This window comes from Acartia tonsa, chromosome 12 (genome assembly GCF_053477335.1).
Source record: "Acartia tonsa isolate MP-2025a chromosome 12, ASM5347733v1, whole genome shotgun sequence".
NCBI classification, from domain to species: Eukaryota; Metazoa; Arthropoda; class Copepoda; order Calanoida; family Acartiidae; genus Acartia; species Acartia tonsa.
This window is the reverse complement of record NC_137271.1, coordinates 38253651-38279369: the sequence shown is the minus strand read 5'-3', so window position 1 is coordinate 38279369 and position 25719 is coordinate 38253651. Positions and strand designations below refer to the sequence as shown.

The window sequence follows — 25719 nt, the reverse complement described above, 5'->3', positions numbered from 1 at the left end:
TTCTATAAAAGTATCCTAAGTTTTACACAACATTATTTATTTATATCTTTACATCTGCTCTCAGTGGATATTAATACCAGGGAGGGAAGGAACATTGGACTGTGAATTATACTGCTACCCAAAGTTTTATAACAACGAATTCTATTTCATTGGCTTAAAAACTTTGGGTACCTTTATCAAAAATTTATTTGTTGGTACAAACCTTCAATGTTCAAACTATTGGTGAGGAAAATAGCCTAAAGCCATCCTATATAGGGTATATGTAATGCTCGGTTCAGTCGTTAGTAAGATTTTAATAAAACGATAAATGATGACTCTCTGAAATCCAAATCTTTTAATAAACGATTACTTCCTAATGAAAGTAAAAAATATATAGCAAGAACATATTTTTCCTTAAGTAAGTAGCGCAGCAATAATTCAAATGAAAAAAAGAACAGAAAAATAAATCATTTGGTAGTAAAAATGATTCATCCTATTATATAAAGAAATACGTTTTTTTTACCTGTGGCATAAGATTAATTATGATAAACATTGAAATGGTTTTAGGCTATTTTATTTAGATTTTAGTTCTAGGGTGGTTTTAGGCTATTTTTCTGTCCTTCTCCACCCTTTGAATATAGAGCCTCTAAGAATGCAGCCTCTAGATATACTATTATAGAGAATATACGTTGATAATAAAAAAGCTAATTTGACCATATAACACATTCGTCATTCAAAGTGAAATCCTTTTCTATGCTTTCTCTGTTTCTGTAATGAAGCAAAAAATATAAATTCCACCTTGAAAGAAAGTCAGGGAGGGTGGGGGCATTGCACTTTATATTACACTGGTACCCAAAGTACGTTATTTAAAAGTGCTCATAAACTTTGGGTACATTAGTACATCTTGATTGGGTGTTTAATATTTGCAGTGTCAAGACTTTTGAACCTATAATTTCAATTTATCTACAGAAACTGTAGTTTTATCTTCAATGGGGATATAGTCCATTGTCTTATCCCTCAAGATCACTGAGAAAAGTTTACGGGTTACAATTACTATTCAAAACATTAGTTACAATGTCAGATGCATGATATGATATTAAAAGGTAGGGGAGTAGGTGCTTCTCAAAACCATGCAAATATAATGTACAATATCAATGTAGCATAAATCCTGCCTAAGACCAACAAGAAGCTCGAATAAGATAAAAAACCTATACAAAAACGAACAGACACACATCATATTACTTTAGAGATACTTTCTGCTATAAAGAGAATAGAAAAAATGAGTTGTTTTGTAAAGCCACTCGCTAGCTGACAGCTTATTATTTAGCTAACAATGGCTTTAAATAATTACAATAACATCCCTGCTAAGAAGACAGTCATCCTACTAATTGTTGGGGGAAGGAAAGGACAATAAAGTTTAAATTAATCAGTTCCCAAAGGAAGCTACCTATATAAAATTGGGGTGGGGGGGGGGGGAGATTAATCTATCGTCCATTATCCTATCTCTAAAAATTTTGGTTAAAATAGATAGGTATAAGATTTCAATAAATTAAAGGGGGGAGGGCTTGACATTTTAAGAATCTTGATAAAAAAAAACTTAGGTCTTTTGATTAAACTTAATATGAAATAGATACACACACGACTTTAATTAAATGTAGATTAAAAATTCTCGTAAATTTTTGTCATATTATTTAGTTTTTGACCAATGGAAAAGATTAAGGCAAGGGTGAGGTAATAATAAGTAGCTCTCATGAGATAGCGGGTCAAGTCATAATGTGCTTGAACGTGGAGCTTGATAGCCCTAGTGGCTATACAAAAGTGTCTCAGCCTACTCCATGACTACTTAGGTCCAAACCCTAAGAAACTATGGCTAATCAATCAATCAATCAATTAAGGCAAACAGTTTTCTTCTGTTGTCCATTGCATGTTTAAGCCCATTTTCCGGTGTCAAAGGGCCCCTACCCACCAAAAAGAATGACCCCCAAATCTAAATTATTTTTCTTTTAGGGTGTTGAATGATGATATCATAGAAATAAAAGAGAATATCATAATTAAATCTCATGTACACTTTATACTTATACAAGGATAATTATATTATTGATGTAAAAGCAAAAAATTTAAAAAAATAAGTTTTCTACTCAAAAGAAAAGAAAGAGTAAGGTGGCATTCCTATAATCTAAAATAACAAGGTTTTATTTGTTTGAAGCTGAAGATCTCAAAACATCGGGTCCCACTGGGTTGTATTTTTAAGAAAAGGCTTTTAAATGTCTTGGGTTGGTTTTCGGCTGCTTTTATGGTCCCTTAGATGCTTGGGGCGAAGCAATTAATCTTAGACATAGACAAACTACGCAGTGCCAACAAAAAATTTTAAAAATCATAAGGGAAGGACGGATACGCTTACATATCCTAATTATAGAGTTGCTGCGCTACTTATAGCATCATAATATATTATATACGAGCATAGTAAAATCTTTCTATGGATTTATACCATAAAACCCTACTAATAAAACAAGGATCATAATATTCTTAAGCGCTAAAAGAAATTACCATAAATATGGATTGAAATTATTGGTAGAAAAATTTGGTCACTATTAGTTTGGAAACAACCAATCAAATACCCAAAATTCTTCAGCCAACGAATAAGATGATGTGTTTATTATAAAACTGTGTGTATCATTTTATGCCCCCTCTCTCCCTGTCTAGTATAGAAGTTTTTCTTCTAACTTAAAAAATAATCTTTGGAACAAAATGTATTGTTTTCCAATAACTAGAATTGCTAGGAAAAAGAAAATAAAACAAAAGGACGTACCAGAATGAAAGAGTAGCTGCGATACTTTAAAGGGATGACTTATCCCTCCAAGATTATTTATTGTTTTACTACGCAGCCATCCCAAATATCCTGTACGCCAACCCTTAGTCCGGATTTTTAAAATCCTTAAATTTGTGCAATTTTAAATACTTGTAAATTTTCTTTATTTTAACAAATACAGTATAATATTGTCTAAGAAGAGACTCAAAAACTAGAAATCTTAAGTGCTGAGACAATGGACGATAAATTGATGTACTTTAATGATCACAAACAAAATCACCCCTTTAGTCATACAAAATTCAGTCAAATTTTCCCTTTATCCTTAAATGAACGAAACACTTGACTGGTGAAAAAGAAGAAGGCAACAATGATTTTCTTCAAGTTCAACATCACACTCAATCTATTATAAAACTTTGGGGGTTGTATAATGGATGAAAAATTATAAACCCCCATCAAGAATACAAACTTTAGGGGGGGGGGGGGGGGAAGGAAAGAGAAAAATGATGTCGAATGATTTAAATGAAACATCAACTCTGTAAAAAATAAACTTTTGTCTATAAATAGCGCAGCAATAGCAAGTTAACTACATTTATAAAGCTGCATATGTAACTATTGATACATTCAGGAACCAAACAAAAAACATGTATGTAATATTATCCAGTAAAAAGCTGTGTTTTTGTAATATAATCGTGTATTGGCATGGACTTCAAACCTTACAACTTTTAAAATAATGAAAGTGGAATTTTTAGAAAGCATAAATCCTTTAAACTATTATCTATTCGTTGGCTTGAAAACTTTCGGTGCTTGATTGATTGGTTTAAACTTTTAAAGCAGAGGTTAAAAATCAAATGTTTATAATCATTGGGGATGATGGGCATCAATTTGTCGTCCATTGTTTTCTCCATTTAGGTCCCCCGGTTGAAAGTCATTTTTTTTTTTTTGGGGGGGGGGGCTTAGGCCCGAAAAGCTTTGGGGAGACGGATACTTCAAACCTTTTAACCCTATACAAACAATCTAGTAATGAAAATCTAGTATCTTTACTATACAGAATTAAAACACAAGAATACATAGATTTTAAAATAAGATAAAAAAGTAGCGATGATACTTAAGTCTTATATATGTCCGTATGTTTATGTCAAAACGGATTTATCTATGCTCTCATTTCAAATGCCTCACTAGTATAAAATTAATAGTAGTATTTAAACTTGTATTTTACCAAGAATAGAGGGAAATTGGCCGAAAAATAAACTTTCCTTCAATTATTAGGTATTTCGATCTATTGGCTGTTGAGTAAATGGGGGAAAGAAGTGGTTGTAGATTAACTAATATTTCATTATCCCATCCCTGTAAAGATTTATTTTACCAAATCTAAAATTGTTTAAAATATCCAAATGTTAAAATATCAAATATTGAATGATGTTATTTTAATTCAGGCAACAAGAAGCTAAAAAAATATAAAGGGAAGGGAAAAGACAATGGACAATAAATTAATATACATCCCCAATGTAAAACAAAAAAAACAAAATTAACGGCCCTTCTAAAGGTTAAAAGTAAGTTTTATACCAACGAATAATACAACGTGGTTATAACACTTAAGTACCAGTGTAATTTACAGTCCAATGTCAAATTCCCTCCCTTTCCATTTTTGAATTTTAAGTCTTGGGTAGGTTTTAGGCTATTTCTCTAGTCCCTCCTTACCCCTAAGAATACAGAGCCCCTCTAGATGCTAAGGACGAAACCGCTAGTAGATCGATGGGGCGAGAAATAGATAAGTTATAATAAGTAGAAAGAGAGGGAGAGAAAGATAAAGAGAGAGAGTAAGAAAAATATCGCTTGACACGAAATTGGTTCAGAGATTCAAATTTTCTTTGTTTTGACCAAAGCTGCTGATAAATTGGAAAAAGGGGGCCAACTACAAATTGGCATCTGCTAGTTGTCGGGGAGGTGTTAAGTATTAGTTAGGCCAAAACCGCGCAGAGATATAGGGGGCAATGGGCCATTAATTACGCTAGTGCCCAAAGTTTTATAATACCATTTTCTTATTCGTTGGCTAAACAACTTTGGGGACTTTTTGATTGGTTGATTCATTAAATTCAGTATGCAAACGTTTCAACCATTTATTGTAATCTGCAGGGGGAGTTAATTTTGTGTATCATCATTGGGGACGCACACCAATTTATTGGCCATTGTCTTATCTCTTTAGATCCCTGAAAACAACGACAATCATTAAGACTTTCTGCTCGCAAAAATTAGCAATATTAAGGATGCCTTGACCCTTAAACTGTTGCAAAAAAATAAGCCTTGTAAAGCTAATACTTCCAAACAAATGTCCCATAATCAAATGGTTGATTTTCTGTCAAAGATTTAAATTGTATAATATTGTAATTCTTAGTAGGCCACTGCTTAAGAGGCAATATTTCAATATCTATCATTTAGATAACACTCAGTGATGCAGGGATGAGCCAATGGACATTAAATTAATCTTTCTTTCAATCCAAATAAGAAAATTATAATTAGGTAAATATTTTTAATTGCTAATATTTGGGGGATAAAATTAATGCAAAATAAAATTATAACCATTGACCTCTCCCTCCCTGGATAAAATAGGCAAGGGTGTGCATTTGCGTCCGCTGGTATTTTATATTCCGAAAATATTACAATAGCAAAATTGCGAATTTTATTGTATATGTGTAATAAATGGGAGGGTGGAACTGGGGGGTGAGGGCTAGGACCATTAGAATTCTTGATACAAAAATAAAATAAATCCGTAAAATCCATGATTTTTTGCCGCATTTAAAAAAAAATTTAGGCGACATCGATGGAACACCATTACTATAGCTGCCCAATCCAACACAGATGTTTGAGAAAAAAAATATATAATTTAAATAATAGAATTAATTAGAGGTCCTTAAACCCAATTTTTTTTCCTAATATCCTATCTTATAGGGTAGTAAGCTATTATTGTACTGATGAACCGATATGGTTCTCCTTTACGGTGAAGCTTCTTATAGGTCCAGGATAGGTTTATAAACATTTGAGGAGGATATCTCTCTTCAACCCTGCCAAGAAAAATCACCCGTTGAATTATAATAATTTTAGAAAAAGTCCTTTTTTTTAAAATGAAGCATTAATATATAATAGTCTATTTGTGTAAATATAGTTAAAACTCTCTTATAACTCTAATTGTACATAAACATATCGGCCCCTTGAACAATTCTTAACCATTCTAATAAAATCTCTTATTGGATGGACCAATCAGTCAATTTGAAATGTGTTTGTTACAGTTAGCAAAGATTTAATTAGATTTAAATAAAACGTCCGTGATAATAGCTTTTTGAAACATGTTTCAAATTAATAGAACATTTCTATTACAGAGACAGAAAAGTAGATAGATTGATGGATAGATAGAGATAGACAGATTGATCAGAGAGAGAGGGGACAATTGGCTGTTTATTACACTTGTCCCCAAAGTTTTATGATAACGTTTGCTTATTCGTTGGCTTAACAACTTTCGGAACTCTGTAAATTTTGATTGGTTGATTCATTAAGTTGAGTGTTCAAGCATTCCAACCAATAATTTTAATCTACAGAAGGAGTACATCAATTTATCGGTCCTTGTCTTATCCCTTTGGATAAGAAGAAATGGTCATTTATAGAGCAGCTTCGGCACTTTTAAAATAAAATCCGCAAAACTCGATCATTGAACTTTTACAATTCCTTAAAATGTGAAACTTTTGTGGTTATAAAGTTAATTGGATATCATGTTTTCACGCATACGGAAAGCTGTTAATTCATAACCATATTTTTATAAACATCAAAGTAATAGGATGTCCGTCTGTTTAAAACGTAATATAAGTTTTATAATAATTTTTTCTTATTCGTTTTCTTAAGAAATATGAGAATTTGAATTTTGATTGGATATCTCAATAAGTTGAGTGTCTAAACGTTTCAACCCCTAATTATAACATACTGATGGGTTAATTATGTGTATCATCATTGAGGATGTACATTAATTTATCAGCCAAAACAGCAGAAAAGAAATGACACTTAGTATTTTTTTAAAAGTATGTAAATTTAAATATGGAAAATAAACGTGGTTAGAAAACGAATAATGTGGTAAATTGGTAGCTTTACACAGTGCAGTGGTAGAATTAGGGAGGAAGGGGACATTGGAAAGTTTATTACTTTGGTCCCCAAAGTCTTAAAAATAACGTTTACTTATTCGTTGGCCTTACAACCTTGGGGACTTTTATTGAAATTTGATTGGTTGGTTTATTTTAGTAAAGTATTCAAACATTTCAACTACTAATTTTAATCTACAGAAGGGATAATTTTGTGGATCATCATTGTGAATGTACATTATTTTATCGGTTTATGTCTTATCCCTTTAGATCACTGGGTAAAATGAAGAAAATTGTAAATAGTAAGATAGTCCGTAAACCGCATGGATCTAAAGGGATAAGACAATGGACGATAAATAAATGGTTAACAAAATTATTTTTTTTTGTAGATTAAATTCATTGGTTGGTGGAAATAGACTCTGCCAGTTAATAAAAAAAAACATTTAATATTTAATAAAAGTAGCCAAAGTTTTAAAGCCATCAAATGAAAGAGTTGTCTTCTTTAAAGATAAAAATAAAAGTATGCTAAAGATAATAAAAAAAAAACATTTTACATCAAAATAATGTTCAATTTTAATATCAAAATAGGTTTTTTTTTCAAGATGCAATAACCCTCTCAGTCTTCATTAATGAACTTTAATGTTATTTTATCAAATTCTATCTAATTTTATTTATTAGAATTATTGTTTGCATTTTCTTAATCTAATCTTTATTATTGCAAATATAATAGATTCATTGTTGCATTAGAGTGGTGTAACTTTGGGAGGGACGGGACAATGTATCTACATCCCAATTTTCCCTCTAATATTTTAAAATATGTAGAATCTGGAAGGTATATGACTTAAGCATCTTTTGGTGCATGAGCAATAGCATGTTGTAAAATTATGATTTTCTGATAATACATTGAAGTGCAAATTTTTAAGTACCAAAAATATATATTAATTTAGATTTCAAACTTTACAACCAATAAGTTTAAATCTACGCAAAGAAAAATTTTGTATATCATCATTGGGGATATACATAAATTTATCGTCCATTGTCTTATCATTGTAAAAAACTAATATTGCACTTGCTTTAGCTATGCTTTATTAGCAATTTATACCAAGTATTTCAAAACAAGGATGACAACATTATTTACTAACGCAGCAATGTTATATTAAAGGAATTTAAAATTGTCTTACACAATGTGAAGCTACCCTAAAGTAAAAAACTCAACTGTTTATTGGTTTACGAGATCTTAAAGAATAAACAAACAAAATACTTATTACTATACATAATAAGACTGCTTTGGACATAGTCGCATGTTTTATGACGGTAAAGACGAACGAGTTAAAACATAGAGTAGAGAATCTTCGATATAAAAGATAATAGGACTATCTAAAAGCTGGAAAAAATATGATTATCCTTTGTTAAATTTTCTCTTAGTGTTTATAGTTGTAGTAGATTAAAATCAATGCATTTTATTTATTTCATCTCAATCTTAATTTTTGCCACGCAATGGGTGTTTTCACAAAGCTTAACTTCACGTACTATGTCTGTCTAAAAGTATTTATGTAACGTCCGTTTTGAGTTAATAATATTTTTGTTTTTTTTATTTACAGAACATTTATTTATTTTTACAATGAAGTTTTATCTAAAAAGTCAACAAAAAAAGAGATTTAAACTGTAATTTTTTCTTAGTCCCATTTACTCCTGACTTTATTTCATCCTTTTTATTGAAGAACCTTAGTCTAGAGGCCTTAATAGAGAATATGCTCCAATCATTAGCCAAGAAAATTTTTCATAAAATTTTTAAGAACGTTATCTTTTTTGTTGGCTGAAAAACTTTGGGGGCTTTATTATTCGTTAGTAGTATCTAAACTATACAACCAACAAGTTAGATCTACAGAAGTGATATTTTTTGTTTATCATCATTGGGGATATACATATATTTATCATCCATTGTCTTATCCCTTAAGATCCCTGCATGAACTTAATTATTCTTGTTATATAACACCTAATTAGTCTGAGTTAACTGTAATAATAATTTGCCATTTATTATTGTGTTGAATCGTTCAATTGGTTTGAAGCCCACGCGAAAAAAAACGGGCAAATTATATTTTATTCAACCCCTTCCTTATCACGGATTTTAAGGGATAAGACAATGGGCGATAAAATTAGTTTACATCCCCAATACAAATAAACAAAATTAGCCCTTTTGTAGATCAACATTATTGGTTGAAAATTTTGATAACAGGGATTTAAAATTTGGGTACCAGTGTAATATCCCCTTCTTCCCTGCTTCATACACTTTTAAATTATAGAAGTTTGTGATAGTTGTTTGTGAAACATAGACAAAATTCGTAAAAATAATTGGCGGATTCCTCGACCGGTTATCATAAAAAGCGCAGCTTTTCACATCGTGACAGTGATTTTAACATACCTACAAAAATAAAAATAATTATCAATACAGAAAAAGATCAGTAAATATGATCGCTGTTGAGACTAAATAAATCGTATTCAGTATTGTTTCAAAACTGATTAATATCCGCTGCATTAGAAACGGTTTTTATCCATACTGAAAAAAACATGTATTGATGGTATTGTATTACAGACAATTTTCAAAGAATAACAAAATAAAAATCTTAAGAATAAGACCAGTTTTAAAAGCCCGGGCCTTCGGCCCCTCGAGACTACCAAATTAGTTTTAATCCTATAATTTTTCATTTTAATATCCGCGGAAAGCTGTCTATAATATGATGCGATAAATAGCTATTTTAAGGTAAAATATAAAAAATCTGTATTTACTAATAAAAGAATAGTTATTTCTTTCATCGTATTATAAACGGCTTTCCGCAGATATAGGCACGGGCTAAAAAAACTGGTTTTAATCTTATGATTGCACATTTTTATATTCGTAGAAAGCTGGATATAATACGATGCTAGACATAGTTTTTTCGTATGGATGAGAACCGGTTCCTATCCACCGGATTCGAATGAATACGAGAAAATAAGCTTATATTTGTAAAGTTACATTCTTTAATTACCTTGGTAGCGAAAAAGTTTATGGGCAAAATATTTCCATTTTTAAAGGATCCATTTGTCTAACCTACAGACGTACACAAATAGGGAAAGACATTCATAAAGGGGGGAGGCGGATGTGCCACTTTTTGAAACCAAAACTAAAAGTCAACAAAGGAACTCAACTAAAAAAAAGAGTTACAGGTCTGAGATTTTGCATGGCAGTTGCATTATAGAGGTACAATATGGAACTGTGAAGAAACGGCGGCGCAACCGCCGAAAACCGCCGTTTCCCACCGAATTTTTTTTTGCAATTTCTCGGCGGTTTTCGGCGGATGCGCCGCCGTTTCTTCACTGTTCCATATTGTAACCATATAAAGCAACTGCCATGCAAAATCTCAGACCTGTAACTCTTTTTTTAGTTGAGTTCCTTTGACTTTTAGTTTTGGTTTCAAAAAGTGGCACATCCGCCTCCCCCCTTTAAATCATGAAATATTTTAGAGTTTTAAGATTTAACCATCTTCCTTAATTCTATACCCTTTTCAAAGATATAGGGAATTCTATTATTACCTTTCAGACTGAAATACATACTATTGTCCAAACTTTTAACTAGAGTTGTGGATCCGGATCCGCAAGGATCCGCATTTTTTTGAGTCAAAGGATCCGGATCCTGGGGTATAAAATGGAAAAATCTACCTAAATTTATATAAAATAGTCACTTACAAAGACATTCTCGTGATGAGAGCCAATCTTTAAGGTTTAGGTTCAGACTTAAAAATTAAAAGTATTTTTGACTTCGAGATTAAGGAATAAATATTTTTTTTTTAAATTTGGTGATTTTATTTTTATTGTCAAGGATCCGGATCCGCACTGACCAAATTTGGAGGATCCAGATCCGGATACAATCAATGCGGATCCGCAACACTGCTTTTAACCAATCATATTAAAATAATATACAGAAGGGGTGATTTGTTTATTACCATTAGTTATGTACTCGCTCAGATATTGTCTTATCCCAAAAGATCCCCGCTTGAATTATTATTGAATTATCTATCCCTGTCTGACGGAAGCAAAGAGGGCAGAAAATATGTTAATTTTATCGCCCGTATCTTTTTGGTAGCGAAGCTACTATAAAAATAGGTTTGTATGTCTTAATGACTATTTGTCAACTTACACTATAAGACTGATTACAGCCTTTACCAGGGATAAGACAATGGACGATAAATTAATGTGGAAAAGTTTAAACACTGAAGGTTTGTACCAACCCATTGAAAGGGGTAGTTTCACAAAATGCATTTGAACTTAAATCAGTGAACCACATATTTTTTGCTAGTTATTGGGTTAAACTAAATTTATATGGCATATATTTAAAAGAATTTCAATTTTCTACCACATAGTCTTGATATTTTAAAAACTACGTGGTAGAAAATTTAAATTAAATTACCCTAAAATTTTTAGTCAACTTTGGGTCTCAGTATAATTTACAGTGTATGTCTACAATCTTACTGGAATCTATGTAGTCTCTATCACATTCAAACTAGGGTTAGGCCGGATATCCGGTCTGGCCGGTTATCCGGTCATTTTCAATATCCGGCCGGATACCGAATATTAAAACTATCCGATTACATGATATCCAACTGATTTTTGGCGCCGGATATCCGGTTATCCAGCCGAATATCTGGTAATTTGCCGGATATCGATCGAACGTTGGCCAGATATCCGGCCAGAACCGCATATCCGGGTTTAGAAATCAGCCGGATATCCGGTATCCGGCCAAAAAAGTATCCGGCCCAACCCTAATTCAAAGACAAGTAAAACTATTGCTTGTTATTGCCGCACTACTTAAGGACATAATTGTCCTTGTTCTTCTTTTTTTTACATGTAAAAGGCAAATGTGTGTTGTGTGTAATAGTAAGGGATAAAGGGAGAGGATAATAAATGATAATATCTTTTCCTGCATTTATGGTTGATTTTTTAGATAGTGAACATAGGGGGGGGGAGGATTTTTTTGACGGGTTATGCACTTTCACACAAAGTGCCCTGTTAAGCACTGATAATCCCCCCCCCTAAATTTTGAAATATATTGAAAATAAGGTAGGAGAGTAGTTTTTCTTTGTTAGGTTAGGATATAATGAAAACTGGGCAGCCCAGCAGAATTAGAATCAAGGTAAAGTAAACAAAATACCCTTATAATCAATTTATTTCACAAGCAAAAAAAGGCTAAATTAACTTTCCTATTACCCCTCCCAAAAAAGTAATAATGTATAATATGTATGGAAAATGTATAGTTAGTAAAAAGTCCATACCCTTTCCTCCTTACCCTAAATAAGTGTTTTATCATTTCTACGAAAATGTAAAAACTACAAATTATTTTATATTTACAAAAAAGTAAAAGATTTAAATGGTTATTACTATCAAATGATCCAAGTGAAGCCTAGGAAAAGTTTAGTTGCTGTAGCAATAATTTGCTGTTTCTACAGGTTTATTTTACGGAAATGAATAAACACCTTTGTTACTGCCCATGGTTGATTTTCTGTACATCTGGATTTTGTTTGTGTCAATGCTTATAAACATTTTATCATATACAAAATACTGACCATAAGTAGCGCAGTGATAACTAAACATTAAAATTAGCTAAATTATGATTATTCTTCCAATTTAGTTGGCAATAATTGAGAAAAGTTTTTAAGAAGGATAAGTATATCCATAAGAAGCGCAGCAATAACAAGCAAGTATAATATAACATTATCCTAAAGTAGAAAGTTTTTTTTTTGTCTGAAGCTAAAGATTTAGGAACTTGATGGGCTGAATTGGTTGTACTTTCAGGGATACTTCATAAATGTCTCCTGGGGTGGTTTTAGGCTATTTTCCTAAACTTCCGCGCCTTTCCCTAGAGGCTAAGGGCGAAGCAACTACTATATGTAAAAAAAAACAAGGACAATCTTGTCCAAAAGTAGCGCAACATTAACAGGCTGGCCACATTTTAAGGGATACAAATGTACTTTAACATATTTCATTTTCACATATACCATTTTGCTGTTTTTTAAAATTACAGTCATCTCAAATAAATTCAAAGAGAAAAACCTTTTAATCTTAATGCTTAAAAATCAATTAAAATTAAAAATGGCGCAAAATATCCTTTTAAACGTTATAAAACCAGTATTAACTTATCTTAACTGTCAATAGGCATTTTATGTATGCAGTGTATATAGAAAACAATTCAACTAGAGTGTCTAAAAAGATATATAGTAGTTAGTATATCAATTTACAAAAAGTTTATCTTTATAATGGCGAAATGAAGTACTGCAATCATCCTACATAAATTAAAGGTATTAAAAATGGTTCCTGCTGCAACTATGTCAAACGCGCAAAATCAATAGACGTAGGGGTAATACCTTGGCCCACATCAGTTGAATCTCATTACCATGCATACTATAGTCAGGACTTTCAAACAAAGTTTGTACAATCATAGAGTTGGTTGTCTGGTGGGTGTTACTTAACATTACACCTCGGGTGTTGTAACATAAAAGCAGAGAGTTGGCTCTACTTAGTTTCCCTAGGTTGTTGGCAAGAATAAGGTATTACCAACAAGCAAAATAAATGTAAAATAATATTTGGGGGCAAATGGAGAGGTCGTCAATTTTACGATGTGTTGCCCCCCAACGACAGCTGAAAAACACGTATAGGTTTCGTGATTTATTTCCGAATTAATTTCGTTATTGGTAGAAGCTGAGTTGTTGGACCTGACGTTAAAGTTTCATGGACTGCAACCTCGCCCGTATGAGGTAATTGAATGGCGGAAAAGCTGGGATCTCTATGAAACTCTAGTTACATGCATCCAATTTGCCAAATAAATAAAAAAGGTCATTTTTATCATCGGTCCCCGGTTCTTGCCCCCCCCCCCTCTATCCCTTCATTGTTTGATTGATGGTATTGATTAACACGCTTTTGGTGATCTTGGTGTTTCTACAAACCTGAAAGAAAAACTACAATATTTCCCCAACCATTCTGTGAGAACTTTTTTTACCAAGACAAAATAACCAACATAAGAAAATTACTTACGGTTACGCTCCTATCGTCTAGGGGATCTGTATTCAAAAGGAAGTAAGGGGCAAAATTAACCTTAAACCATCAAATGACCTATGTGAATCTTCCCTAAAATGAATAATTCGGTTCAGTTCTTACCGAGATTTTAATAAACCAACACATAATTAAATTATTGTTGTTGCTAATTTGAAAGCACACTTATTTGCTCGAGATATGCATAATTTACCGTTGCCTTGCTATTTAATTCCTTGCCAATAAATATAAAGATAAATCTTTCAATTTTACATTAAATTCCATTTTCATTGTTTCGCTAATTGAGTTTCGATTAATTGCTTTTCAACAAGGACAAATATGTTCATTAGAATCGCATGAAAAATATGATTTTTTAGGTAATAAATTGTGTAATTTTTACTTAAACATTTACTAGGAGCTTTATTTTTTTATTTTTCAAGCATTCTGCAATTTTAAACTAGTGGAGGGAGAAGACAATGAATAACAGGGGGATCTTCACTTAAAATAGTTCTGCCTTTAGTAGGTAATGGTATCCTAAAAATATTTATTGCATCGTGTTATAGACAGCTTCCCGTGGATATTAAAATAAAAATTATAAGATTAAAAGCAGTTTTGTTAGACCCAAGAGGTCGAAGGCCCGGGGGGCTATCAAAAATGATTTTAATTTTATGATTTATATTTTAAAATTCGTAGAAAATTGTCTGTACAACGATATTATACATGATTTTTCAGCTTGGCTGAGAACCTGTTCCAATTCAGCGGACATTAATCGGTTTCGAAGCCATACTTCAACCTATCAAAGGTGAAATTATTATTTTAGAGAAAGATAATTTTATTTTGGTATGGTAATTTCATCGTTCTATCCTTGTAACCCTGATATTCTCAGGTCATTTTAATTCTTTTGATAAAAAGATGCATTTAAGTTTAAAATATCTCCTCCCTTTATATAAAAAACAGGGAGTGAGGGATATGACAATGAAAGATTATTTTCCCTCGAATTGACAATAATAAAAGATATTGAGAGTACTTTAAAATTTCAAGGAAAAGTATTTATTTTATCTCCATTTACCTATTCGCGTAGCCCTGTAGTATATAGGACATTACAATATAGAAGCAAAGCTACTTAGTTGTTGATATTGTCCATACGTTCGTTTGTTTGATCATTTAATACATTTTACAAAGAAGATTAAGATTTTTTTAACTACTGAACCGTTATAGTTCTCCATTTTAGGGAAGCTTCATATACATGGATGGTTTTGGGCTATATTTCTTCCCTTCCCTATCCCCTCCGAATACAGAGTCCCTAAGTGCAAACCTTCATATATGTATTGGGGTGGTTTTAGTCTATTTAATGTATAGGAAAAAAAGATTGTAAGAAAAAAATGACCTTTCTAGAAAGCAAGAAGTTAGTCAGGACAAAAAAAGTGTAAAGAGCCGTTTTAAATATTTCAGGGATAAAAGAATTGTCAAATTAGCGGGGATAAGACAATAGATGATAAAAATCACCTTCTGAAAAATTTGAACACTAGTTAAAACCAACCAATCAAGATTAAAAAAAAAGAACCAAAAAATGTTAGTATTCAATTTAATAGTGGAAAAGTTGATTAACTTACTCTTACTGAAAAACTTCCTTTTAATCCTATCTTTTTTTTAGGTTCATAAGCTGATTTCTTAAACCCTGGATTTTAAGTAAATACGAATGCACTACTTTTAAGGATAAGAATAGCAAATGCATCTTTCAAAAAAAAACTTTACAATTGCCATTTGTTTTCTTATGTAAGAACTAATTGAGGCTTTGCCCCTAACTTCTAGGGGCTTAAAAAGGGCAAGGATATAGCTTGAAACCACCCTAAGATATAAAAATATGATAAAATAGCTAAAACAACATCACAGGAATTATGTTGAGTCCCCTTTTTAATATGGACAGAGAAAAAAAGGTTAATTCTTAATACAATAGGATAAAGGGGGGGGGGGGCGTAATGACATAAGCTCTTAAACCGTGAGCAAAATGGTCTAAATATTGAGCTAGACCCTTCAAACTTGGTATATAAGCCTAGTCCTATAGGTATTACATCTAAATGGCAAAAAAATCCAAAAATTTTTATTTTTAGGTTAGGTTAGGTAAGAAAAACCCTGCGGAAATGGGGGTTTTAGGCTTTTTTTGGTCTATTTTGATGTGGAAACTTGCCTTAAATTGTTTTTTTCTTAGGGTTTTAACTTAAATACACTGTATCTATTCATATGGACATTATTTAAGATGATTCAGCAAGTCGGGGACCGACCCCAGGGGGCTAGGTGGGTGGCCCGCAGGGGTTAAGTTCATTTTTCCCAATATATTTGTTGTGATACATCAAATTATAGGTTTTTTAGGTCAAGGAACTCAAATTCAGAGCTAAAATAAGCATTAGACTAATCTGAAGCTAGCCCCAGCGGGCTAGGTTGGTGGCCCGCAGGGGTTAAGTGCATTTTTTCTAATATATATCTTGTTATATATCAAACTATAGGTTTTTTAGGTCAAGAAACTCAAATTCTGAGCGAAAATTAGCATTAGACTGACCTGAAGCTAACCCCACCGGGCTAGGTTGGTTTTCTGCAGGGCTTAAGAGCATTTACCTAACCTAACCTAGAAACTTACTTATATTTTTACAGGTTTCTTTCTTGAATAAACTGTGTCTATTAATGAAGACTTTATTTAAGATGATCCAGCAAGTCGGGGACCGACCCCAGCGGGCTAGGTGGGTGGCCCGCAGGGGTTAAGTGCATTTTCCCCAATATATATGATGTGATACATCAAATGATATGTTTTTTAGGTCAAAGAACTCAAATTCAGAGCTAAAATAAGCATTAGAATAATCTGAAGCTAACCCCAGCGGGCTAGCTGTGTTGCCCACAGGGCTTAAGTGCATTTTACCTAAGCTAACCTAGAAACTTACATTTATTAATTTTTTAGGTTTTTTTCTAGAATAAACTGTCCATTCATGAGGACCATATGAATAAACTGAGTCTATTAATGAAGACTTTATTTAAGATGATCCAGCAAGTCGGGGACCGACCCCAGCGGGCTAGGTGGGTGGCCCGCTGGGGTTAAGTGCATTTTCCCCAATATATATGTTGTGATAAATCCAATTATAGGTTTTTTAGGTCAAAGAACTCAAATTCAGAGCTGAAATAAGCATTAGACTAATCTGAAGCTAACCCCAGCGGGCTAGATAGGTAGCCCACAGGGCTTAAGTGCATTTTACCTAACCTAACCTAGAAACTTACGTTTAATATTTTTTTTAAATAAACTGTCCATTCATGAGGACCTTATTTCAGATGATCCAGCAAGTCGAAGACCGACCCCAGCGGGCTAGGTGGGTGTCCCTCAGGGGTTAAATGCATTTTTTTTAAAAAGTATGTGTTGTCATACATCCAACTATAGGTTTTTAAGGTCAAGAAACTCAAATTTACAGCTAATAAAAGCATCAGACTAATCTGAAGCTAGCCCCAGCGGGCTAGGTGGGTTGCCTGCAAGTCTTAAGTGCATTTTACCTAACCTAACCTAGAACCTTACTTGTTTTTTTATGGTTTTTTTCTGGAATAAACTGTCTATTTATTAGAACATTATTCAAGATTTAAGACCCCAGCAGGCTAGGTGCGTGGCCCGCAGGGGTTAAGTGCATTTTTCGTTGTCATACATTAAATTATAGGTTTTTTAGATCCAGAAATTCAAAGGGGTAGTTTCACAAAATGCATTTGAACTTAATTTAGTGAACTGCATATTTTTTCCTGGTTAATTAGTTAAACTACATTTATGTGGCATATATTTGAAAGAATTTAAATTTTGATAGTACAATGTTAGCGGTGGAAGAATTTAATATGCTAATAGGATACAATTTTTTAATTTAATGTATACCACATACCACGAAAAAACTAGCATCAGGTTGCTATTGTGTTTTTTTAGCTCCAAATTGACTTTAAAAACCTATAGTTTGATGTATAACAACACAAAATTTGGAAAATTTACCCCTGCAGGCCACCCACCTAATCCGCGGGGGTTAGCCTTAGGTCAGTCTAATGCTTAAAATAGCTCTGAATTTGAGTTTCTTGACATAAAAAACCTATAATTTGATGTATGACAACACATACTTTAGAAAAAATGCACTACACCCCTGTGGGCCACCCACCTAGCCCGCTGGGGTCGGTCCCCAACTTGCTGGATTATCTAAAATAATGTCCTCATTAATAGACACAGTTTATTCAAGGAAAAAACCAAAAAAGAATAAGTAAGTTTCTAGGTTAGGTTAGGTAAAATGCACATAAGCCCTGTGGAAAATCTACCTAGCCCGCAGGGGTTAGCTTCAGGTAAGTCTTATGCCAATTGTAGCTCTGAATTTGAGTTTCTTGACCTTAAAAACCTTTATTTTGATATATAACAAGATCTATATTGGAAATAATGCTTTTAACCCCTGTGGGCCACCAACCTAGCCCGCTGGGGCTAGTTTCAGATTAGTCTTATGCTAATTCTAGCTCTGAATTTGAGTTAACTGACCTAAAAAACTTATAATTTGATGTATCGCAACATATATATTGGAAAAAATGCACTTAACCCCTGCGGGCCACCCACCTAGCCCGCTGGGGTCGGTCCCCGACTTGCTGGATCATCTTAAATAAACTAAAGTCCTCATTAATAGACACAGTTGATTCAAGAAAAAAACCTGTGAAAATATAAGTAAGTTTCTAGGTTAGGTTAGGTAAATGCTCTTAAGCCCTGCAGAAAACCAACCTAGCCCGGGGGGGGGTTAGCTTCAAGTCAGTCTAATGCTAATTTTCGCTCAGAATTTGCGTTTCTTGACCTAAAAAACCTATAGTTTGATATATAACAAGATATATATTAGAAAAAATGCACTTAACCCCTGCGGGCCACCAACCTAGCCCGCTGGGGCTAGCTTCAGATTAGTCTAATGCTTATTTTAGCTCTGAATTTGAGTTCCTTGACCTAAAAAACCTATAATTTGATGTATCACAACAAATATATTGGGAAAAATGAACTTAACCCCTGCGGGCCACCCACCTAGCCCCCTGGGGTCGGTCCCCGACTTGCTGAATCATCTTAAATTATGTCCATATGAATAGATACAGTGTATTTAAGTTAAAACCCTAAGAAAAAACAATTTAAGGTAAGTTTCCACATCAAAATAGACCAAAAAAAGCCTAAAAACCCCATTTCCGCAGGGTTTTTCTTACCTAACCTAACCTAAAAATAAAAATTTTTGGATTTTTTTGCCATTTAGATGTAATACCTATAGGACTAAGCTTATATACCAAGTTTGAAGGGTCTAGCTCAATATTTAGACCATTTTGCTCACGGTTTAAGAGCTTATGTCATTACGCCCCCCCCCCCTTAGATATTCTAAATAATATTTCTTAATTTTATTTAAAACGAAATTGTACAAATTACATTGTTAAGGAAAGGCTAAAATAAAGGAATCAAATTTCAATCTAAATCAAATCTTTAAAGAATTTGTATTTTAAATGTTCATAAAAAAAGTTTCTACCAAGTTAACCATAATTAGTTTTGTGATTAAATGACACTGAAAATCAATTCAGTAATGATACATTTTGTAGGTATATAAATACAATAAGAAATTCGCGAAAAAAATTCCGCAAAGGTTTTCATTATGTAAAGTAGTTCTAAACATAAAATTAATCTTGATACACATGCTAAAATAACACCTTTTTGCATAGCTTAATATTTGCTGTGAACTAGTTTCAAAAAGTACGTCAAAGCAACAATAAGTTATTTTTCCACCAAAGTCAAATAGTGGACCATTCAAAACCCACCTTCTTCTTCATTATTCTTTGGTACCCAAAGTTATATTATCAAGTCATCTTAGCTCAAAAACTTTGGGTACTATCATTAAATTTTAGTTGGTTGTTTCTAAACTAGTATTGCCCTATAGTTTAATCTACAGATGGGGTAATTTGGAATATCTTGAAGATGTACATCAATTTATCCTTCTTTGTCTTATCCCCTAAGATCCTAAGATTTTACAAATAATATATATGTTCTAAATGCCCCTTAGCTCTATTTATTTAAAATCATGGGGGGGTTATAGTCCAAAAACAATTAAAGGGCAATTGCCAAACAACGTGTTTATCTTTAATTTATTCTTTAGTATATTGTTAGAATTACAAAAGCAATTAGCATAATAAACATCTACCTACTCAAAGGTCAACCTTATTAATTCAAAATAACGTTTTAATTTGCTAAGTTACCAAAGGTTAAATAAAGACATGTAAAGAAAAATTATTTTGCCACATAATTTAGACAAACTGTATTATTATCTCTTTAGAGTAAAAATGTTAAAGTTACTTTGTAACTCTAAAACTAAAATTAATCCAAAATTGTTTAAAGATTAAAATCTGTAGTAAAATCAGTAATTATACCCTTAAATAAAATAAGATTTTAGTATTGAAATAAAAATTCCAGAAAATTTGTATAACAAGGATAATCATCTCAATATGGAGCGCAGCAATAAATAGTCGAGTAGACCTAATTAATATAGAAAATCTTTAGGCTTATTATCAAAACTAACGTTAGTAAGTTCATAATAGCCAATTGAATACATACCTTTATTTTGAGAGTTAACTTATTTAGGTAGCATTAAGACGTACGGACGAACGAAATAACATTACTAAATTCTAGAGTAGCTGCGCTACTAAAAATCTACTTATGCAAACACAGAGTCTACATAGCCTAATCTTAGATAAGTGAGGGGTAGTAAAAATTTGGAAAATTCGTCAAAAATGGATTTTGATGGTAAAAAATCTTTCAGCCGTAAAGGGATAAGTTACAAGGAGTGAAAACGATTTGAGCTAATACTTTGGTAAAAGTATAAGAACAATCGAATTAACAATATAATAATGCTTTAAAACGTACAAGCGGCTACTCCTCAAGCATCTAGGAGCTATATATACGAAGACATTAGGAAAGAAGAAAAAAAAATAAAACTATCCAAGGAGCTATCTGAAGCTATAAAATGGAGAACTCAATCGGTTCAGTAGTTATCGAAATCAGACAAAAAAAAACCTTACTTCTATGACAATTGTTAAGTAACGAAACTTTAAAAAAGCTCTTTGTTTAGGTATTCATTAGCAAAGATTTAAAAAACGCTTAAAATAAAAATATATGTACAAAGATTATCTCTACTGTAAGTGTTTACGTCAGTGGGTGCGTAGATAAAATGCGTAGATTTTTAGACCAATATATTTATAACCTAAGCCTTGAAAGTAAAAAGAGTAGAGCGCCTATAATTTTAGGCTGTTAAATCGTTTTCACAAGAATACCTCCAAACACATAATAGATAGAAGAATATCATATGATTGAAAGCTATCAGAATAACAAAAAGGCAATATTTATACACCTTAATATTATAAAAGCAACTATAAAAATAATCCCCTTTAAATTAAGTCTTTGAGTATGTAAACCTTTCATCATACATACAGTATCATTAAATTGCAGGCATTATTTTTTACGGTAGCGAAGGAACACCAATTTTAGGGGTAATTTGAATAACTTAGCAATATTGGTGGTTTGCCCGATTTTTAAACCAAAATATCCTAACACCCTTAAAGGGATACCTACATTAATGTTTTTAACCGCGGGAAGGAAGGAGAAAATTTCGAATAAAACTTTAAAAACATAAAGGCAAAGTTTATCTTCATTTGGAAAAGTTTAAAGTCCTATCCATGATTCTAATCAAAAATAAAAAAGAGCATATTTCGCCATGTAGTTTCTTAAAGTTTAGGTTTTCAAGGTGGAAAAAAAGAAAAAATATCTTTTTTTCCACAAAATCTATACCTGGCTAGCCGGGATGTTCAGGGATAAGACAACGGACAATAAATTGACATAAATCCTTTATGATATGAAACTAAATTGCCCCTTCTGTCAATTAAAAATTTTAGTTAAAATTTTTTGACATTGCTAGTTTAGAACCAAACATTAAATTCATTAAAAAAGTGGCCAAAGTTTATGAGCCAACAAATAAGATATCATACATCAAAACTTTGGGTACCAGTAAAATTTACAGTCCAATGTCCCCTCCTTCCCTGGATTTCAAGCAATTAAAGATGTCACACATTTAAAATAATTAAGCATCGTTTATGTAAATTATCATAATTAGAAGATTTTTTTCAAGGCGAAAGAAATTTTAATTTCGTAAGAATTGTATATCTTATTTTCCCCCTACGATCAATAATACAAAATTCTTTGGTTATTTATTAAAAATACAAGAAAACGAGAAAAATTTAGTACATAAAAGCGCAGCGATAACAAGAGATGAGGTAGGTTGTGCTAAAATTCCGTAAAGTTGTAAGTTATAAGGCTTAAAAAAAACAGTAGAAAACGATAATATTCACAAAATATTTTTGACAAAAGTTCTTTTCAATAAGGGATACACATATTTAGTGAATATTTTCTTTCTACTGCTGTTTTTAAGCCTAAAAACTCACACCTTTACGGAATTTTAGCAAAACCTACCCCCCCCCCCCCCCTTGAAAAAAAGTAGAATATTAAACAGACAAAATAACTTTTGAAATCTTTCTATTAGCAACATAGCATTATAGTAAAGAAATATGAAAGAAATACGAACATACTCTTGTCATAGAGTAGCTGCGCTACGAAAAATCAATAATTACAGCGGAATTTAATCAATAAGCATTCTTATTTCTAACGCTAAGGACAAAAATTCACGCTAAAATTAAAAGGCTAGATCCATCAATTCAGTTTTAATTGATAAAAACAATAAAAAATACAAAAAAAATATTAGTTTGTCTTCTAAAATTAAGAGGCTATATTATGATAATGCTGTAAGAACTATTGTCTGAAGATCTTGCCAACCACCAAACCGATAGAGTTCTCCAATTATAGAGAAGCCTGCAAAGGTCCATGGGTGGTTTTAGGCTATTTCTATCTTTAAAAATCTGGGGGGGGGGGATATGAAACACAATTATACTTGTTTATCATATACCTAATGAAATATTAATATTTTGAAGTAAGAATCAAAATATTGATTAACAATTTCTCAAGATATTAATGTATAATATCGATCCTTTTACATTTAGAAAAAAATCAATTAATAAGATATGGATTAGAACGTTTCAAATAGCAATTTTTAAGGAGGTATGGGGAAAAAGTAGCCAAAAACCGTTCCAAGAACAGTGCATTGATTTATCTTAAATTGATTCAGTGGTTAGCGAAATATGAACGAAGAGAGATATTTTATTAAAAAAACATTAGTCTAGGTTTAAGAACCCAAATAGTTTTTAAACACTGCTCAAATTTTACGCATTTTGTACGCCCAAGGGTTAAGGACGTTCACAAACTAAATTAACCATCTGAATTTAACACTGTATGACGTCACTTAACACTGCTAAAATTTAACCATGGGTACGATCGTTTTACATCATTAAACGCTCTGTAAACACACTTGATTTGGGTCACGTGACCATTAAAATACACTGAATTTTGATTTTGAAGATAATATTAAATGTCTTCTTCTCTATAAAAAGAAGGAATTCGATTCTTAATACATAACTATTATTTTTAAAAATTATTATATTTTAATACAAAGATTAATATTTATTCTATATAATAATTTTTCTATAGACATTTAGGTAATATAGATATGTTCTTGAATTTTTTTTCTCTTATTAATAAATTAAATTTACAAAGAGTGTAGGTAATTTATATAAGAAAAATACAAAGAGGAAATCCTTATACATAAGTAACAGGATGTCTATCCTGTATGTCCGTCTGTTCCAAATGATAATTGAAAAAAATCTCTTTTGTTAGGAAAATATTTGTCTCTGTACTATGTATGTATCTCAGAGAAACTGTGGTAGCCGCGCCGTTGCTGCAGAAAACGCCGCCGCCGGCGGAATTTTTTTTTTAACATTTCTCGCCGAATCAGACAATATTGTATTATTTGAGTACATGTTATTTTTTTCCAAAAATTTTCCACTGCGGCAGGACTTAGTCATTTTTATGTTGAATTTTTATTTACTTCGGCTAAATCCTAATTTAAGGCTTTCAAAGTTTGGTTAAGGCCTACATAATAAAGCAGTTACATCCCCCTTAAAAAGAAATCAATTAAACTCGGTATTATTCCTATATGAAACGACGACATTAGAAATATTAATGCAAAAACATATGATTTTTCTATGGCAACCCTGAGCAAGCGATGTTTACAGAGTTTAAAATTTAACTTTGCTAAACGTTCATTAACACTGACGTATGTAAACAAATGAAATGTCCTTAACCCCTGGATGGTTAATTTGAAGAGTGTTAAGATTTAGCACTGCTAAACATTGTTAAATAAAACGATCTAAAACACTCAAAGTTCTTAAACCTAGACTATTATTAGAGGAAATTAAATCTTTGGAATTAATTCTAATTTGCCTCTGATTAATTCGATTCTTAATAATAATCAAATCAATTTTATTTTATTTTAAATTAAAATAATCGCTGTAAGATGATACTTCTATTTTAGACGTCGACCAGGCAGAAAAGTAGTAGGTAAAATATTTTTTTATTAGAATTGAATTATTGTTATTTTTTTCTACAGTTAATTACTGAAAAATTAATAGAATAGAGAATAGAAATGTTGACAAGAAACTCAGAGGTCTTGCATTAATAGCAGCTGAGTAAATCATACCGTTGTGGTCGGACTGATGGCCGGACGGACAAAGTGAATTATAGGAGTAGCTATGCTACTAATAATAGTGTTTTACAAACCTTATAAAACACTGTTTTTCACAGTTACACTTGTCAGCTCAACAAGAAAGTGACAAACAAACGTACACAGAAAATATTTTTATTTTGAAAGAAGTTTTCACAATTACTCACTTTTCTTCTTTTTATTTTTATCACATTTTTCTATCTATGTTAGACAGCACACGAGAAAATACTGCTTTTATTAATTTGTATTATATGTATGTTAATCACTTGGTGGCAGTATTTTATTATCACTTTTATTTTTGTAAAATAATGAGCAAGATTTTATCATGCAAAAAAAAATCCGCAAAGTTGAATTTCAATTCCGAAATGCGGGAAATAGTTTGAATTAGCGACGCGCTGGCGCGACGTATACACTCCTCTCTGCACGAAGAGATTTGGTCAACTAAAGTTTCGGAGGCTGTGTCGGGACGGTACGGACTTTTCTGAGCGAACAGGGATGCTAAAATATTTTTCGCTTAATTTTTGGATTATTTTCAAAAATTTGCACAATTTTCATTATTTTAAAACACTTTCTGGTATTTAAATTTTTATATTTACCCCTGAAATGGCACGGCACGGTTTATCTCAGCTGATATACCACTGAATTGGTCAGTTGGTGGATTTTTTCTATCATGGTTTTGTTTTAAAAAGCTGTTTTTAGACACAAAACTTAGCTTAGATTGAAAATACCAAAAGTCTTGCAATGATGTTTATGTATATTTACACCCAAAAACGCTGATTTGCTTAAAATTTGGTCTTGTTATGTTATAAAACAAGTAGTATTAGCTAGCTCCAAAAGCATCAAGACGTCGAAAAATTTCCATGTTTGGAGATACAAGAATCAATCCGGAGTAGTGTTGTAGTGAGGGGAAGAATGGATTTAGTGCCAGAGAAAAGGGAAAAATAGTCGGAGGCTGTTGCCATGACACGGGCATGGGGTGGGGAGCGAGGAAAGAAACCATAATTGGGAATGTGTGTAGGGGAGAGGGATA

General features: G+C 32.2%; 1 protein-coding gene across 2 annotated transcripts in view; it reads right to left on the bottom strand.

Annotated features, from left to right (window-relative positions):
- The window catches only part of LOC145334150 (uncharacterized), a 481948-nt gene extending 456821 nt beyond the window's left edge, over positions 1-25127 (bottom strand). The window contains exon 1 of one of the 2 annotated variants that reach the window (XM_080179457.1): positions 24746-25127. The gene's annotated coding sequence lies outside the window, so the exon portion shown is untranslated. The remainder of the gene's footprint in view (positions 1-24745) is intronic. The other variant, XM_080179456.1, reaches the window with a different exon arrangement.
- Positions 25128-25719: the final 592 nt, after the last annotated feature.